Raw genomic sequence first — 19,945 nt, forward strand, 5'->3', positions numbered from 1 at the left:
TTGCCAGTTTCTCCTTTGTCATGCACTTGCAATCAAGCCAGTGCTTCACTGTCCTCTTAACTTTGGCAGCACTGTATACCTTGTCCACTATATTTTGCCATATGGTCTTTTCCTCCCTAATGACATTTTGGAGCTGACGAAGAGTGGTTGTTGGTGCTCCTTCACCTCTCTGATCAAGATCTCGTTCTCCTCCTGACTGAACTTCTACTTCCTCTTTCTCTTCCCCTGGGACTCTGGCTGGTCATCCTCGCTGGTATTGGGGTTGCTGGGGGTTGTGGTCCTGGGCTGTGCTCACTCCCGGCTGCTCCATTGCTGCTTTCAGGTAAGGGTAACTTTTTTTCACACATAGAAACATTTTGTTTACCTGCCTGGCACACAAAAGTGATGCTAGGACGGCTAGCGTCTATTTTCCAAATGCTAATTGACCAAATGTCACTTTTGCAGCATTAATGTGAACGTTGTTTTCGACACGGGGCACACAACAGTGTCAGAGTCATGGAGTGCCATATTGTAAATAGTACGCTAACATGGCGTTAGAATCTGTCGAACTGCAGCAGTAATTTTTTGGGTGCACCGCTGCGGCAAAACAGCAGTGTGCCAGTTCTTATAAATATACCCCAGAGTTCTCCCTTTTGGACTCCGGTCTTCCCCGAGAGTCTTAACGGCGATGGTGGCTCCACTGATGGCCCACCTTCATCTCAAGGGTGTGTCACTATTCATATACCTCGACGACTGGTTGTTGAAAGCTCCATCACTACTGATTCTAAAACAGCATTTCTTCTTTACTATTGCTACTCTAAACTCATTGGTTTCTGTTAACTCTCCCAGAGTGCCATCTTCTTCCTTCCATGGATATTCAGTTCATTGGAGAACTATTCAATACTCGATTGGGGATGGTGTGTCTCACCATGGAAAGGAATGTCCACCTTGAGAGTCTGCGTAAGCATCGGCTTCTGAGCAAGGAGGCCTCGCTGTTCAAGTGGATGGAGGTGCAGGGCCATATGGCAGCATATGTTTTCACCGTACCATGCCGAGATTACATATGAGACCACTGCCCTACCATTTGCAATGCTATAGTACCCTGTCACGCAGGAATATCTATTATTTAATTCCTGTCTCCCCAGCCATCAAGCACGCTCTTTAGTGTTGAATGTATTTAGCCAATCTCTGCAAGGGAGTAGTGATGTGTCCAGACCCTCTATTTATTTTGTCTTGTTAGGAGACTTGGCAGTCTAAGCACAATGGTCTGCAACAGAGGGTTGGAGATCATCCTCTAATTGGAGATAATTGATGTCAGTCTTCCGAGGCCTCCAGCATTTCAGTCAATATATATTCCACCACAATATGTTGATAAGATTAGACAACACAGTGACCGTAGCCTACATAAATCAAGGACGTACCTGTGGCTGATCCCTGACAGAGTTGGCCTGGAGTCTTAGTATGTGGTCAGAGATTCATCTCCTTTCCTTATCAGTAGAACATATCAACGGTCTGGACAATGAGCTAGTTTGAGTCAGAGATTTACCCCATCTCAGGACATGAGACTGACCAGGTCCATATTCAAAGCACTCCCTTTCTGGACCTTTTTGCCTCCAATAACAGTGCTCTTCTGTTGAGGTTTTGCTCCAGATTTCCTGATCAGGCAATGTGGGGGGTGAATGCACGGACCTTGGATTCTCCCTCTTTCTCCCGCTCTACTGAGGTTTTGCAGCCCTCTACAACTTCTTTGACTTTCCCTCTCGGTTTGGAGGTGGAGAGGTCGAGTTTAGAAGAACAAGTTTTGCCTCCTCATAATATTGAAGTAGTGCAAAAATCTAGATCTTCTGCTCTTGCTGCCTATTCCAAACACTGGAAAGTCTTTCATTCTTGGTGTTTTGCACAAGGGTTTTCTTCGGTGGTATGTTCTGTGTCTTCTATTCAGCAATTTCTACTGGATGGGTTTCAGAAAAAATCTTTCCCTTTCTACATTAATTTCACAATGGTATACCATTAAGATATTCCATGTGATTTTGTTCTAAATTTGAAAATGATACATAGTATACACTACAGAGAAAATGGATATATGCAAGTTGATATGCTACAGTATTCGCAAGCCTGTATTGATATTGTATGTACTGTACTTTCTTGAAAATGCCAATAAACAAACAAAAAAAACTAAAAAATATGTATTCCATGTGAAAGGTGATGTTGTTCAGTATGCGGGTTCTCTTGTGACTAGGTTGCTTAAAACCTTTGCTATTTTTAAATCTCCTGTTGGATATACAATATTATCTTAAGATCTCCCCTTGGTTCTAAAGGCTTTGGAAGACTCCCCTTTTGAGCCTTTAGCCACAATGGATCTCACATTTCTATCGTTTAATATCCTTTTCTTGTTGGCGGTTGGCTGACCATCGACTGGGAAAACTTACTGTTTCTTAGTGTCACCCACCCTTTGACATCTTTCTGGATGACTCAGTGGTCTTTAGACCTGATCCTTCTTTTCTTTCTAAATGTATGCCTAAGTTCCATTCTTTTCAAGAGCTTATTCTTCCTGCTTTCTTTCATGCTCTCAATTCTGAAAAGGAACCTAGATTACATTTATTGGATGTTAAACGTACTCTCTTGATTTACCTTGACAGATCCAAGGAATACAGAAAGTCCAGTTCTCAGTTTGTCACTTTTGGCATCACAGGGAAGGGTAAGAAAGCATCAAGGATTACGCTGAGCCGCTGGATCAAAGAGACTATTGCAATAGCCTATACCAACTCTAATCTTTCAAAGCCTCTAGGACTGCAAGCCCGCTCCACAAGAGAAGTGGCTGCCTATTGAGTGGAATTGATAGGTGTAGCATTGCCTGAGATTTGTACAGCAGGAACTTCCTTCAGAGCACACCTTTATGAAACATTAAAGGCTGCACAAACTTTTACATGTTCAAAAGAATTTTGGATTTGGGGTTTTGCAATCCGTATTACCATTAAATATATTTTGTGTTTTATTGTTTAATAGTCAGGAGTGTTTGCCATTAAATCTCTTGATTTTGCATTATGCCTTGCTCTCCTGGGGTTTATCTTATCAAAGACCGATATTCACTTTAGTATACCTCATAGGTAAGACTTGGTCGAGGACGAGGTACGTAAAGGAAATACCTGATTACTTACCGGTAATCTTCGTTACTCTTATTTCTACTCATCCTCAACCAAGTCATTGGTTCCCGCCCACCCTCACAGGTATCATGATCTTTGATGAGAGGCTTGGCATTACAGGAAGTACTGCGGAAATGCTACACTCTTGGAGTCCCAGTTCAGGGTGGGTGGGGTTAGATAGCATTGCCTGTTTTGTTTCCTGTCCTGGGATTGGTCAACCTCATAGATAAGGACTGGGTCGAGGACAAGTAGGAGAAAGAGTAATAAAGATTAACGGTAAGTAATCTGGGTATTACTGTACATGTGTGGCTTCATTTTCTGAACGTTGATTTGTCTGCCCAAAAATATACTTGTTTCACCATTTTAGTTAGTGAGCTCTTGAATGAGGTAAATCGGATTTCAAATTTCCACACACTTTGGGCCCTTAAAGATAATATCGCAGAGTTCAAATAGGTAGACCATGTTTAAGAGAAAATCTTTGAGCGTGTCTCAGTTTGAAAATGTATTTTAAAAACACAGATTTCTGAGTTAAATGTTGGTCTATTAGGCTTAATTCCATTTTAAGACTGCAATTAATTCTGTGACAACTTAAAGAAGAAGCTGTATATTTTACACTGTGATATGTTTAAAAAAAGCTCAAAACTCAACAGGCAAAAACTCTACTGCTTCTGCCTTTGCAAGAGTGAAAATTAGCCTTAATTTTGTTACATTAAGAAAGGGAGACAGTGACGGGTTTCTAATTGGTCTCATTAAGGCGTTAAAGGCAAAGCATTGTGATGACACCTTTGCGTTCAGAAAGTTTAGATGTTGTTATTGGCCACCTCAATCTTCAGACTAGACTCCCAGATATTTGTAGTTTGAAGATTTTTTCACTAGTTGATTGCCTAAGTACCATGCACCTGTCTTGTGTAGTCTCCTTCTAAAAACCAGCAATGTTTGACTTTTCAAGGCTTACAGTCATGAAGTTTGATTAACAAAAAGAGGCAAGAACCTTTAGTAGCTTTTGAAGGTCCACACCATTAACCTCATGCGCGCTAGCGGAATTTCGCTCGCACGCTGAGATTTTTTAAATCGCATGTTACGTGACGAGCTGGGCTCGTCATCAGCGTGCGAGGAGGCTACGCCATGACGAGCCCAGCTCGTCATCAGCGTGGAAGGGGTTAAGGTGTAGTAGCACTAATTCATTGGTCTGTTGGAGGGAAGTGAAATGTCGATGACCAGCTCTGGGTGGATAAGAGTTGGACCAGGCAGGGAGATTGAGTGACATCACTTATTTTGGGTTCCCTCCAGCTACGCTTCCGATGTCAGTAGCCTTCTTCTGGGGGCTCCACATGCCCGAGCTGAGCTTCTCCTTCTGAACAAGGAATTCTCCTTCCCTCTCTAAGAAAGTGTGCAGACTTCATGTGATTTCCCTCACCTCTGGTAGACTGGCTGTCATGAAGACACCAGCTCTGGTCTCCCAGCAGCTCTACAAATACCCTGAGAACACTCCGTTCCTTGGTAAGTGTGGGCGAATTTTGCTGATTTGCAGTCTGCAAATTCGCGCGAAATTGCAAAAAAATCCGCGAGTTCTCGAAAAAATTTGCAAACTTGCGGATTTGCACAAATAGGCTGTTTCCCACTGTCTACTGGCTAATCAGTAATTGCTACCTCGTTGGGTAAATGTATAGTGCTTTTCCTACACTGCAGCTGTGTAAAGGCCAAAAGAGTTGTGTCCAGTGACCATGAGTGTTTGTAACTTTGCCACCGCGACGAGGTCCCGCGAGTGAGCTGTCCATCACAGTGGGGGAAAGGGCGGGAAGACGTTGCATACCCTAGTGTGTGTGTGGCGGGGCTAAACAGGTGGGGCTTCTATGCGAGTTCACATGCCTCTTGTTTATAAAGGGTCAGAGGCCGATGAGGAGAAAGCAGCCTCCTGGTCACAGGTAGAACACAGGGATTGTGCTCGAGAAACTCGTGGATGCAAAGACCCCCATGAAGGATTACAGCTGATTGTAGACTGTAGATCTGGGGAGAAAGCACACCTGCTCGTTTTTTGGGCTGATTATAATGCGTTACTAAATTTGAGCAACTCGGGTATGTGGGAAAAACGAATCCGCCCAAGAGCGGATTCGCGGATTTTTCGGCAATTTCGCGGGATTCGTGGATCGCAAAATGGCCGAAAATACGCAAATTCCGTGAGCGGAATGGATTTTCGGCCCATACTTATTCCTTGGACAAGAAGAACTTGGAACCTCAGCACAGTGAAATGATATTCAGCCCAACTTTTTACTAATTTCCGAGAGCGTCTAAGGTGCTGGAATCAGTTTGAGATGATTCCTGTTCAAAAGTCATTTTCTGGCTGCAGCTCAGACAGATTTTGTGTGCAAAGTGATGGCTCTTAGTAGGTAGGGCTGATCCTGGCTCCACGCAGGAGTATCCAAAATATGTGCACAAAAACGAGTGAAAACTCTTCACCTGATTGTCATCTGCCTTCCCTAAGTAACAATCAGGGACAGACAAAATGGCACTACAGTTTTGGGTCTCCACACTCCAGTTCAGGAACACAAGCAGTATGCTTTCACTAAGTGGAGCAGCGGTTTCCACTCTCCTTCTTGTGCCGTACTAAACCAGGACAATCCGAAACATATCCCACTGTTTCAAACAATAATACTTTCACCATGCTCTGTATCTTGTTACTATGGCTCTCATTATTAGTTGCCTGGAGCAGTCTTGCCGGGGTGATACTGCTCCAGGCAACTACAAATTTAAATTTTCCAGTTTCTCCATGCCATGGAATTCTCAGGTACACAAACTCCAGACCCATAATTCCAGGCCAGGAGAAACTGGATCTAACAATCCTGCTGCTGAGGCAAGAGGCTGCAGGCAGTAGCAGAACAAGCCCCAACCTGGGACCTTCTGCAGCAGGCAATGAGCAGATAATGCTCCTCTTGGGCTGACAGAAGTCTGCCTAGATCCCCCCTGAACTGGCCTTCTAATTCACACTCTGTACCTCCTCAGCACAGGCAGAAATTGACAGCAGTTTTTTCACCAGAATGTGGAAAAAGTGGCTGTTAATGGACCTGGCATCTCCTGGTCTGAGGAGATATTCCACACTCCAGAGAAAAAAATCTGAATGTATGAAATCTGGTGCATGGATGATGGCTGGAATCAGAGGTTCCAGCCCCCTGATATGCCAGCACTCCAATTCAGCCAGCTCGTAATGAGGGTCCTTGTGCGTGCTGCACATACTCAATGCACGCACGCAGTTGGCATGCATTTGAAATGTCAGAATAAGGGTGAAGCAGATCTGTACATGAGGGAGACATGAGGCCACACTGCCCTGATAGGGGAAAAAGGTTCGGCCGGAATTCTTCGTCCATAAAAATCGGTATGTTGCCACACCCACTGTCATGTCAAAAACCCAGGCCATTGACAATATTTTCAAGTCAATAAAAGAGGGCAAGCTTGGTGCACCCCTCTAGCTCACAGAAAAAGGTTTAAACTTTGACTTTACCACATACAGGCCTAGGCCTCAGCACACTCAGGAGATAAGCATGTCAGGACACCCGTTTCACATGCACTCAGGACAGGGTACATACCAGTGTACATTCACATCACAGCAGCAGCTAAATATAACTACATAGGAGGCTGTAAATAGACATATGATGCAAAATGGTGTCCTTGTTAACCTTTTTAAACTTCAGTATTCATTTGCAAAATAGTCATTTCAGGTAGACGATAAATTCTGGAGTTAGAAATGGGACCAGTATAATTTTGTTATGTATAGCTAACAACATTTTTGTTTTTATCTCCGCTTTGGGATTGTGTTTTTTTGAGAAAAAAAAAAACATGATAAAGGTTTGACAGAAAATACTGTCTCTTTGACTGTACCGTCCAACAAATGTTTAATACATTGACAGGAACCGCAGTGACTACGGTTCCTGCCAATATTTAGAGTTGTCCTACTGGCTAAGGGAAAACTCTAAATTTGGCAGGTGGAGGACCCTTGTTACTTCTGGAATCAAGTAATCTGCCATACTGATCGAATTACCTCCACCCAACAAACTCTAAATCAGCCCCAATTTATTGACTGTTCATGGGGAGTGGTTAGTGCCAATTTGTTGAAATATTGTAATAGTTCCAAAGACAATTGGAAGCTATATCTTCTTCAGTTTGCTGATTTCTTTGCTGCTATTTTTGCTGCCTCAGTAATAAAAGGTTCTGCAATGATTTACACTTCTTTTTCATCATCAAATTAACTTTATTTCGGTTTGTTTAAGAACCATAAAAGTACATCAAGTAGTAAAAAAAATACATTTACAATAATAAAATAATACACATTTGGATTTACACTTCTACAAATGCTATTAAAATCAATACTTACAATCACAATAGATAAGAAACACAAGGATGTACAGCTGGAACCACTCTATGAAGCTCAGTCATGCAGTTTCAGGTCCCATGGCACTGCTGAGCTCACCTCCTGGTAAGCATTCTATTGTGTTCACTTTCTAGATCTCGCCTACAGATAGTTGTTAGCTGTGTGTAATCAAATACCTATTGTGAAGAATGGCAATACTTACAGTGGGCTTTGTGGCACCCCATTTCTTACCTTGATTGCTTTCTTGTCACTCTCATTTGCTTGCTTCTAATTCAATAGCTTTCCTTTCTCTTCTCGTTTTTGTCTCACTTTTTGATTGGATGACTTGTACCCTTCAGCTGCTCACATTCACAGAACTACATGTTTCTTTTTCTATCTGTACTCCATCGGAGTGCATGTGTTTTCTTGCTCTCTCCCTTTTGTGCTGTTTAGCACCTGCAAGAAATTGCCTCTTTTTACTTTGAGAAAGTTGTCATTTCCCTTCCCCAGCCAAGTGCTTTTCTGCCAGTGTTCACTGTCATCTAGGAGCTGGCTGGGTCCTTGATTAGGTGTGAAGTTGGTCCCAGAGCTGAGACAAGGGGAGAGGGGTTGACCTTCCCGTGACAGGATGGCTTCCAAGGATGCCTACCCTATAACTGGCAGATGTAGCTTACACCTGAACCTGCCACCTCTATTGTCCTGCTAGCCAGCCAGGAACTAATCCCAGTGGGCGAGGATCTGCCCCCAGAGCCAGGTTTCAATGAACACAGATGAGGGTTTGCTAATGTATCTAGCCACACTTCAGGCTGGGCACATGGAGCTTTGTGCATGGGAGGAAAGCTTCTGCCATCTTGGTTTTTGAAAGAGAGGGGCACTGTAGGATAGTTTACAGTAAAACACACAGGAATTTCTTTAAAGGTAGGTAGGGTCACCCCAGGGACATTTTACTCCATTGGTTAAGGAGTGGTAGGAGTTTTAACCCACTCACAAGCTGGCGCTGGATATAAATATGGTACCCCAGTGCCCGATTCAGAAATCCTATGGACCTGTGGAAGACAGAAGAAAAACTGCACCTGCTATTGTGACATTGGAGGAGAACCCTAAGGGCTGAACCTACTCCCACTTGTATCCAGTACTCCTGTCAAGCTTCACGGACACAAATTCTACAAGAAGTATACTTTCCTGAAGAGTCCATCTGACCATTTCCAACTGGACTGCCCCTGAACCCAGATGGTGGCTTCTACTGGAGTGAGCCCTGAACTTTAAGTAGTGCCCCTAAGGTCCTGGGTCCCTGGATCAGTGTCAGAGTGTACTAACCCTAAAAGATAGGACTTATGAACTTTGTCAAGTAATTTTTGCTTGGAGAACCAAAGGAAGACCAAGATCAACCAGCTAAGCAGATCTTCCAAGGGTGCATCACCTGTGGGCCTCAATTCTCCTCAGCTCCCTCTACATTCTTCTCCACAGCAGCAGATTCAATTCAGCATGCCACATTCAGATTCGCCTTTGCCAAAATCGAACATACACCAGCAATAGACTGCAGCCTTGCCCTGCTAAAGGAATCTGACTCCCAGAAGAGACCAAGTTTGAAGGTAGAAAGCTTCCCTGGACTCAGCGGTGAGCAGTATCTGATAGACTTTGAGGGCTTTTTGAGTGTGAACACTAGACTTTTCCGGCTCTGAGCTTTTCCTCCCTTCGTCAATGGTTTTGCCAAGTCCATGCCCTTTGTCAATCCATTGTCGAGGACCCCATCTTCGTATCTAGCCTGCTGCTTTTCCCAGCTGAGGATCTACTTTTCCAAAAAATGTCTAAGGTAGATCTTTGACCAGGCACAACCTAAGCCTCATATCTGACCTGCGCTCCATCGCGGTGGGCCGTAAAGCTTACCTTTGTCCCAATCTTGCACAATCAGTTGCTCGGGGTTGGCACATTGTGCTATTTGGGGATAAAATATCATTCAAATTTTAAAAATGTATATCTTTGGTTCCGCTTGTTGGATTGTTGTGGCTTTGATGTCATTTTGTTCATTAAAATATTCTCTATGTTTATAAAGTGGAGTGGAATCTGTATTGTGGTATGTTTTCAACTTTTAAATGTATTTTCTTAAGTTAAGCCTGTCTGCTCTGTGCAATAGCTACCATGGGTTGACCTTAGGCTTAAATGACTGAAACCTTAGTAGACCTAACAAGAATACTGCCATTATTCCTTTTGATGGACTACCATCCACCCCAACTAATAATCCACTTTCTCACATTGACTTACATCCTCTCCATCACAATCTCCATGTTGCTCCTACCCCAAGCTCATCCATTACTGCTACCGCCCCTCCCAATCCAGCGTTTTATTTTACAAGTCCCCCCCACCTCCGGCATTGACTTAAAACCTGCCCCTTCGTTGCTCCATCATCCTGCCATTGACTTAAAACTCACCCCTCCTTTCTTCCTGCCCCTCTGTTTTTTTTAAATTGTTTTTTTCCCTCTTTTGGAGAACCCAGCAACTGCAGGTTGCTATCGGCCACTCCTGTCTCGTTAATGCACATGTTGTGCATTTTTTTTACATTTATCTCTCCAGGATTGATGTCCATCTTCTTCTCATGGTGACTTGAAAGTTTCAAAGAAACTTACAAATATGGCCATCACATCATGATGCATGAATGTGTCTGCATGGTTGTGCATTCTCATATATACAAAATCACACTCAAGAGCTTTTATTTTGTTTTGGCAGATGCCTTTCCACATCTTGCATTCAAGCATCTTTTGGTGATGAAGAACAGTATAAGGTAGTGAGCTGGGAGGATTCAGTGCTGCTGGTCCCTGATATGCTAAAAAACAAGACAACTCTCACTCACTTTCGAACTCTGGAGACAGGAAGTGGTATCCAGTGTCTGAACTGAAGGGCAACCAGACCCTGTGCCCCAAGGTGTTTGTATGACAGAATGTTGCAAGGGTGCCTGTGCTGCAGGGGCGATTCTTATTTGTACTGGAAGGGACACCTTCCTACACATAAACAATCTTGAAAGGTGACTTTCTGTTTCTATGTGTGCTGCAGAATGCAGCACACATAGAAAGAGCAAAATACGAGGAGAAATTAATGATTTCTCCTCGTATCACCATCAAAATTCCAGGTTTTACCTGGCCTTTGTTTTTGGCGCTGCACCATCCATGTACATATGGGGCAGGGTCAAAAGGCAATGGGTGTGGCAGTGGCACGCCCATTGCAACACCGATTTCACGCCCCTTTCACGCTGACTAAAGTGTGAAAAGAGGCCTTATTTACAAAGTGGCATTAAGCCGCGTTAAGTGGTTTAACAGCGCTTTGCAAATAAGGAGAAGGGGATATCAGCACCAGAATGTCACTAAAAATGAAGTTCTGGTGGCGATATCCCCTTGTAAATTTTCCCCATTGTTTTCTGTCTTTTTTAAACCAATAAACAGTGTAGATTCTACAGAGCTGAGAACTGCAACCTGGAATGGATCGATTCAAGTACCATCCTTTGCCGCCATTCTCCTCCTGGTCGCCATTTTGTATCTTACTGTTTTCTATAATAACGCGAGCTTCAAGCAAGATGGATAATCTGCTCTTGTCTTTTTTTAATATAACAATTATTTTTCTCCTTGAACTTTTCATTGAAAATGGCTTGACATTATTCCAGTAATTGTTAACCCATTAGTTGAAGCTATAACATTTATTAAAAGGCTAAAGCCATTTAAATGAGAAATGCCTTTTCCACATCCCCCTGAGATGATATAAAAAGAGAGAGAGCGTTCTTACACAGAGTAACTGTCTGTCTCAGGTTGGAGATGATGTTTTGTTAACAGCAGCTAATCAGTAAATTTCCATTACTAATGGGGGCTGTCACCGTCAGCTGCGAGCGGCTTGTCAGCGCAGACTTCTTTGTGCAGGCAAGTTATCTGCACTCTGGGAGCTGTAGCGGCAGCCGCGGATGTACCGCGGATTGTATTTAAAGGGCCAGCATACAGACATTGCACCAATGACAATGAAATTGTATACTCAGTTACAATGAATTCATTTTTGACATGGGAGTTTTAATTACAAGTTCATAGTGGCACATAGAGGCCACAAAGTCAAAATTTAAACACAGTTACCAAGGTGTACACTAGGTAAACATCTGTCCTAAAAAAAGACACCTCAGCTATTTATTTACATGATAGCAATGTATTTAGGGCCTCATTTATGGGATTTTTGCTGTAGGGCAGTGCAGCAGGCCTGCCTGCTGCCCAGCCCTACGGCAAAATCAAAAGGCAGGAATGCGCCGTATCTATGAAATATAACGCATTCTGTCATTTTCCCCTGCGCCGGCGCACACTAGGCTGCCTTGCACCAACGCAGCCATCTTTGCACCGTGATTCAAAGGTGGCTGCGTTGAGGGGATGATAATTTTTGTGCTGGAAGGGAAACCTTCCTGCACAAATACAATCACAAGAGGCTTTTTCCTTTTTCTATGTGTCCTGCAGAATGAGGAAACATGAGGAGAAATAAAGATATTTTTCCTCGTTGTGTCTCCCTTACGTCAAGGCATACGTTTTTTGCGCTGCCTGATTTACAATTACTCGTAAATCTGGGGCAGTGTCAAAATGCCATGGATGTGGCTGAGAACGCCCCCAGCCACACCCATTGCATGGCCCTTTAGCGTAGAAAACTGCGTTAAAGGGGACAATATTTACCAAGCAGCATTAAGCCAAAAAAAAGTGGCTTAGTGCTGCCTCGTAAATATGGAGCAGGCTTCTGCACCACAGAACGTCACAAAAAGCGAAGTTCTGACGGCGCAAGAGGAGGCCCTTAGTGCTTTAAGTGGGCAGGTACTGTCAGGTACTGAGTACCTGCACTTCTTTGATTTGAAAAGCAGAGTACCTCTTCTCAGTAGAGGTTCAGCATTTATTATTTGAGAGTTCTAGCTCTTCTCTGTAGCAAAGAGGTACTCTGGTATGGTAAGTACTTGCACTTTTGTACTTGCATTTGAAGTACTGATGATTGTCTAGGAGATGTGTTGAGGGGGAGTCCATCACTGGAGGGTTCCTCTGACCCTACAGCAGTTTGTCACTGATCCAGAGATTTCAGGTCGTTCTTGGATACCCAGCAGACAGATGACACTCTCAGGTTTATGGGAAGAGTATTCCAGTGCAGAGAAGTCTGTTGAGCAAAGAAGCTGAAGCAGGATATGACCCAAGAACTGTACGAGTAAGGAGGAAATGCTGTGTCCCGGAGCTTAGGGTTTGAATGGGAATGAAAATGCTGAGAACAATCTGGGATCACTTTCGACACCATGATGAGGAATGTAAACAATGCTAGTATTTGCTGGATATATCAGTAGGCAGGAGGGCACAAATGTTTTCAAATTTTATGCAGTATGAATTGCCCAGAAGCATTTGAGTGTATTACATATGCGGCAGATTTCATAACACAAAGTCAGGGATTTTTTTAGGCAAAGGGAGGGAGATTACATGATTTGCCTAGAATCAAATTATGTTGAGCAGATGCCGAGACTCGACCCTAGTTCCCCTATTCTAAAGTCGGCAGCTCTGGCCGATACCACTCACTTTTACTTAAATTCCCTTTGGAATCGGAAGTTGTTGTCTTACTGGGAGGGCCAGAGGGAGGGAGATATGTATATATATAGAGAGAGAGAGAAACCTGTATTCACGTTCTAGCCATTTTCAGACAACCCCTTGCACAAGCATGAATAAATGAGTGTTCTGATGTAAAGAAATCAGTATTATCAAATAACTCCAATAACATGAAGCCACTGATTCCCTATCATTCACCAGCATCGGTGATGTCACAAATCTTACTAGGATTACATTCTGATTCCTGGGCAAACTGCAAACAGGAGATTGAGCAGGGATTGGAATTATGTGCTGTGTGATAATTAGAGCACCTCTGCTCTTTTCCCCTGGTAGATATTAGGAGGCCAAACTTCTTGAAGGTTTAGCCAGAAAAGACCAGGGAAAAAAGCAAAATATGCACAAGTTGGTGCATTAAACACTGGTTCTGCAGATTTGACCTAATTATCTGGAGAAAAAAAAACTTCAAACAGGAGATATTCACCACGTCCAGTAAACACATCATACCAAGATATTTGTACTCACCCCTTGCGGTAAATATCCTATTTGTAATCAGGGCCTATACAATTTACGAATTGTATGAGCCTTAAACAGTAAGGACATTTTTATACTTTCCCTTCATTGCCCCTGATTTCGAGTTTGAGGAATAATTCCTATTGCTTAGGAAGCAAGAGTTTGTTCATGGATCGGAATTATGACCTGTGCAATAAGTGTGTACCCCTGCTGTTTCTCTTGACAGATTTTAACTCACTCAGCTGCCGTTTTCTCTTCCCTGGGCCCAAGCGCTAAGAGACCTGTCGGTGATTTGGCGCTATATAAATCGAAATTAACATAGCATAACATAACATTTCATCAGGTCAGAACTGCTGGATTTATCACAGGAAAAGCGAAAACATCCAGAATGTGATGCACTAGTTACCATTTCTGCATAATAGCTCTCCTTTCCAAATGGAACATTTGGGATACATGGTATTTGCTCCACTCAATATATAACTTAAGCGGTGGTAATCGTTTTTTAACACACAAAATTCCTCATATTTTGCTTTTTTTTCAAGGCTTCCCAGTTATCAGGGGTAAACTTCAAGGGTGTGATAAATATTAAATATCACGCAAATCATAATTTTGGTACCTATATAAATAAACACGTGTTTGCAAAAGGATCGGAATTTAGGGCTGAAGCAGTGAGAGCCAATGTATTTTGTCTGCTTCCAAGTACTTTACTGTCCTTCCATCCTAGCTTCGCAACATTTCATCCATTCTTTCGCCAATCTTTCCACCCTCTATTAAACATGCATGTGCACAAACACGTTATAAACAAGCACTGAAATATCGCCCCTGAGCACTCTAGAGAAAGGCCACCTCACATTCAGCTCTGCGCTCCTAGAAGGCGATGAGCAGAGACATTTTAGTACCGATCGAAATCCAATTTAAGATAAATGACGTTCTGCTGATAAAACTCGACGCGGGTTTATTTTCCTGCTTCCCAGCGGCAGGGCAGCTAGGCCTCATTCATATCCGTTATCATCAGCGCGCGCGCCGTTCACGAGCGAGACCGTTACGCCGGCATTTTGTTTCAACGGACAAATGCATTAAAATGATTGAAAATGGGCCAGGGACTGAAGGATAATCGCCGTTACATTGTTTTCCATTAAATAAATGGTTCTAGGCTTCTGTGCTCATGCATAAAATTCAACTGGAGCTGGTTTCTTCGCTAAAACGCCTTTTGTGGGCCTAACAAGGAAAAACATATTTAAGGGAGGGCAAACTACCATTACACCATACATATATCTGTCTAGGAGAGAGGAGGAGGGATGAGTTCATGGGAAGACGAGGTGCTTAATTTGAGCTGGTGGTTGCAGATGGGGCCCACTGCCACTCATTTTTGGGGACCTACTTATTTTTCATCATCAGACATTTACATGGAGGAAGAGAGGGAAAAACAAACACAGGGCAAAGAAGAAAAAAGGGAAAGAAGGAAAAAAATGTGACAAAGGGAGACACCAGGAACCTGAAAGAGAGAGTAAAGAGGCAGGGAGTGTCTGGTAGTGGATTAAAGAGGTATGAGGTGGATTCAACATTATGCATTTGGCGCGCCAATATTTGATTGCACAAGCCACGAGCTTCTAAGCAGAGCTTTGGACACCAACTCTCATTCTTTTACAAATTAGGCACTGGAAGCACTATTAGGTCTTGAGCCAACCATGTTATCGGTAGCACTTGGGGGATGGGTTCTAATATCATTGACAAGCATTGAACCTATGTTATTTTCTTTGTATTCATGTAACTTTGACACCTACCCTGTAAAGCGCTCTGATACCCGCAAGGGTCTGGTTCACGCTATATAAAACTTTCAAATAAATAATATGATTTATTGGCAAGGTATGGGCGCCTAGAGATGGAAATGGGTTCAAAAGCAGGACACATTATCTTCATCATTTTGACATCACAGGAGGAGAAGGGTTGCTGTCATTCCATTTGCATTTCAGACACTTTTCATCCAACGCTAGCATATGTAATTGCAGCTTCTAGAGCCCCCTTCATGAATCTGATTTGCATCATGAAGTCAGCTTAGATTAGGGGCCCTGAGAGTCTTTTAAGTAGACATTGCATCCCTTCCCACTATATCGCCACTTAATATGTAATACCTCTTGAGTTCCCATTGATTCTTAACATGATCCTGGTGGATGCTACATCTTGACTGTGCCAACTTTTGACATTTTCCCTTCGTTGGTGGCCACATGTCTAGGTTCCTAATGTCTGGCCTCTTTTTCCCTTGGATCACTACTCAGTGACATTAAAGCTCAGAGATTTTGAAGCATATTTTACAAGTCCCTTGCGCCTCCAGTGCGTCACTTTTTGAGATACACTGGCATTGCAAATTGGTGCTCCGTATTTACAAGGACACATAAAGCCACCCTTCGTGGCTTTTCGTGTCCTTGTAAATACGTCCCCTTCTCATGCAGAACTTTGCGTGAAAGGGGTGTTCAATGGGTGTTGTTATGGGTGTTCCCACACAACACCCATGGATTCTGCTGCATTCCCAGATTCGCAAGGTTTCGTAAACCTGGAAATGTGTCAGAATCCTACGCTTCCCCAGGGGAGGCGTAAGGAGGTGCAAAGAGGAAAAATATTTTATTTCTCCTTGTGTTTTCATCTTTCTGTGGCAGCACGCATAGAAAGAGGAAAACACCACTTGTGATTGTTTTTGTGCAGGAAGGTGTCTCTTCCTGCACAAAACAATCATCCCACAACGCAGGCACTCTTGCACCATGGTGCAAGCGTGCCTGTGTTGGCGCATGGCAGCCAATTGTGCACCAGCGCAGGGGAAAGCACAGGGATCCATCATATTGTTGTAAATATGAAGCATCCCAGTACTCTGAAAGTAACTCAGCACTGTACTGCCAAATGGCCTGCAGCACTGCGCTACTTTACTTTCTCGTAAATAAGGCCCTTTGTCCCTTTCTCACTTTAGGGCACTGTGTGCAACAGTCCCTAAATTTCACTCATCGCATTAAAAAGTACATGGCCATTTTTGTTTTGGTGCCATCTTATTTCTTTATACAAAACATCTGTCTACAGTGATCTTACCTGGAGACCTTCTATATAACCTGCCATTCCAGCTCCTCCTTCAGGTGGGTTGGCAACGTTTCTCTGGCCCACCAAACCCCCAGGCCCATCCTACCACTGATGAGCAAGTCTGCCATTATCTGTTGTCCACCAAAGGCAAGGTACATTTCTTCATATGAACACTTGTGCTTGCCGGCCAAATGTACCAAAGATTATGGTGAAGAATAATCGGAGAAGCATGGCCGCCTGCCGTTTGTCACTTTGCAGTCCAATATGGGCAGGATAGCTCCATTCCTATTTGCCACCTTACCTATCCATCTCCCTCTGTTGCAACTCCACACATCCTTCTTTCACCTGCAGTGGGGAATTAGCAATCAGTTGCCAGCACAAAAAGGGGTGGTACGTAGGCCATAAAGCGAAACTTAGGGTTGGAGTGGAGATTGCTCAGATGACTTTATTCCACTGAACCCTACTTACTACACTGTCTCTGCCTAAATTCAACGGGAGCCTGGATGAAAAGTCAGATAAATTAAAATTCACAGGTGGATTTATTTAAAATTATTTAAATAAATCAAGCTCTGTAATATAGTCTTGTAAGATAGTAGTACAAAGGGATAGCTTTGACATCAAGCAAAAAGTGACAGCTATCTTGCCACTGAAGTGATGTCACTTCCGTTACTGAGATTTCTAGGCCCCTGGAGTAATCCTCAGAAATTATGTCACTTCCGTGGGGGTCACATGACCATGTTGGGTCACGTGTTTTGTGGCATCATCCTGGTCACGCACTAATGGCCCTAAAAAGTGGTTAGGGCTATGCAGCAACCATTGACTAACCATTGCCCCTGGAGATCATGTGACCATGATGTGATGTCAAGGATTATGCCCCCTTTTTATGCTTAAATATATGTAAGGAGCCCCTTAAGCAGCCCATGCCAAACCCAGCAGCAACCCTCCAGAAAGAGATTGCTCAGTTGCTATGAAGAGATACAGCCACCTCATCAAAAAGAAGCCCTCTGATCGTGGGTTGAACACTATTGAAAGATATTATCGCAACCTGACACCAGCGATGATGGAGCAGAACATGCAGCAGAGTGGTCTTAAAGAAGATGGTCATAACGTCACTGGTTTTGACGAGGAACTCTGCTGCCGTTTGGAAACACTCTGCCTCTAATATTTACTGCAACTGATATCTCCTATTAAGGGCTCCAGCAGCGGCAAAAAAGCATTGAGTAACGAAGCAACTGCTAGAAACAACTTCATCGAAATGGAAGATAGTGAAGAATCTATAATCGCTCCTAACTCACCAGTCTATGAAGATATGGGGTTTCTAGAGGACCCAACTCCGGAGGCTATTGTCGTGCAACAGCTGTGAGAAAACTTCGACGCCAGTAAAGCCTCGACGGATCTCAGTGACTCTCAAGATTTCAGAACTGAGTCCCTCTAAAATGATGAGGTTAGTAAAGATCGTTATAGTCACTTACTTATATCGTATATAAGGGTATATTTTAATTTTAACTAAAAGTTTGTCTTTCTTTCTTTTTGGAACATTAGAAAGCATCAGCAAAAAGAGTCGGAGTAGAGGTGAAGTCGCCAACAGTTAACGCTGTACATTTTTACTGCTTATGCTGTTCAAAACAGACTGAAAGTTCAACAATCCAAAACAAAGATCCACCTAAGAAATGTGTTTGTACCTACAATATCTCAGATTTTGAAAAGAAAGCCCCAGGCGTTACCTATGAAGATATATGGCCTGTAAAATGTTTTGCTGCGATTGTTGTGAACACGTTTCTTAAGCGTAACTTTTATAACCTCTATTACAGACATAAAATTAATGATCACGAGTATCTATACGTCTCATACACGTTAAGAACAATCTGTCATATATGTATCTTGCTAGGCTGGCACAAAGTATATAAACTGTTATGACTGGAACATGGTTTGTCAGAGGAAAATAAAAATGTCCACCCTGATATGATTAACATCTTGTTGACTACACTCAAATGGATCCAATTCTCGTGCAAGCCAGGCTAAAAACTTGGTAGAATATGAGGGCTGTGCACGCATTTTGTTAGAAGGATGGCAAAAAGGGCTGTAGAAAGGCATATGTGTGATATTTATTTTAAAATTAAAATTAGACAACGAGCCGGTCTCTTTAGCCCCACAAAAACTGTTTTTAAAAATATGAGCTCACATGGTATTGTGTCATTAATGTGTTATTTACCGTTATACATACTCACTTTTTGGACAAGCATCAGAATGTCGGTGCACAAGACGATTCTGAGTTATGTCCAGGACATAAGAGCATCCACTTGATTTCAATAAATTATCTGTGTCATTGAGAGTAACGTATCTTTTTAGAATGCGCTTAAGGCACAAGACATCCAAAGCAGCAAATGAGAAAAAAAAGAACTCAAATGGAATGTCAAAAAGCGAGGGATGATATACAAAGATAAAATCCGTAATTGTAAAAAGGACTGGACCAACTCATTAGGTCACAGTACAGTAGATTTAATCTAATAGTAAATCAAAGAGATTGTAAACAGTCCAGCGGTCATGCTGGTGCAGGGAAATCAGATCAGGGTGTTCATGCAGATGCCAAATTTTAACCGCCTCGTCCCACCAGCATGCCGGCTTGCATCACTTTCCGACTAATGTTTTGTCCTGATAATGACTCTTGAAATAGTAATGGGTCGAAACGCAGCTGAAGCCAAAATGTAGCTCTAAGTGATGAGGAAGCATGTTTCTGTTTTGTGTTTCAGAGTTAACTTGAACCCTGCCCCTTGCAACTTCCCTCAGCCACTATTTTTTGTTTACACTTGTCATTGTAAATACTTGTAACACTGTTTGTGTAAACTTATAAGCGCCCTTATTGTTGTACATATGTATTTTTTTATATGTCTTTTTTGATAAATGAATTTCTTAAATCAAAAAGGAATTATTTGTACATGGGCTTTGGGTGTGTTTATTTTTCTAGCACCCCCTTTTTCTTATCTCTCTGTTATTTTCTCTTTCTGGATAGAAGTTTTGCTACTGTATTCTTATCCCGATTCTCAAGCTTTCTTTATTTTAAGTGATGTACTTCAACCACTGTTTTGGTTCCAATCTCACTATAAAGCATGATCAGGACCCCTCGATCATCCACACTGACTTCCCTCATGGTTATTACCCTAGCTTCACTGCAGTGGTCAATGCCATCATCAAATCTATAGCCAGGATTGAAATGTATTCAAATATTCAGCTAGCATTAGTTAACGTTGGAATGAAGGTGTTTCTTAAAAAGGCAAGTCATGATACAGAGTTTAGCTATACTGCTAAAATAAGCAGGGTTTTAG

At 42.7% G+C, this 19,945-nt stretch overlaps 1 pseudogene; it reads left to right on the forward strand.

Moving 5' to 3' along the window:
• LOC147707875 (uncharacterized) overlaps positions 1 to 18,798 on the forward strand; it is a 51,864-nt pseudogene extending 33,066 nt beyond the window's left edge.
• Positions 18,799 to 19,945: the final 1,147 nt, after the last annotated feature.

This window comes from Lissotriton vulgaris, chromosome 6 (assembly GCF_964263255.1).
Source record: "Lissotriton vulgaris chromosome 6, aLisVul1.2, whole genome shotgun sequence".
Taxonomy (NCBI): Eukaryota; Metazoa; Chordata; class Amphibia; order Caudata; family Salamandridae; genus Lissotriton; species Lissotriton vulgaris.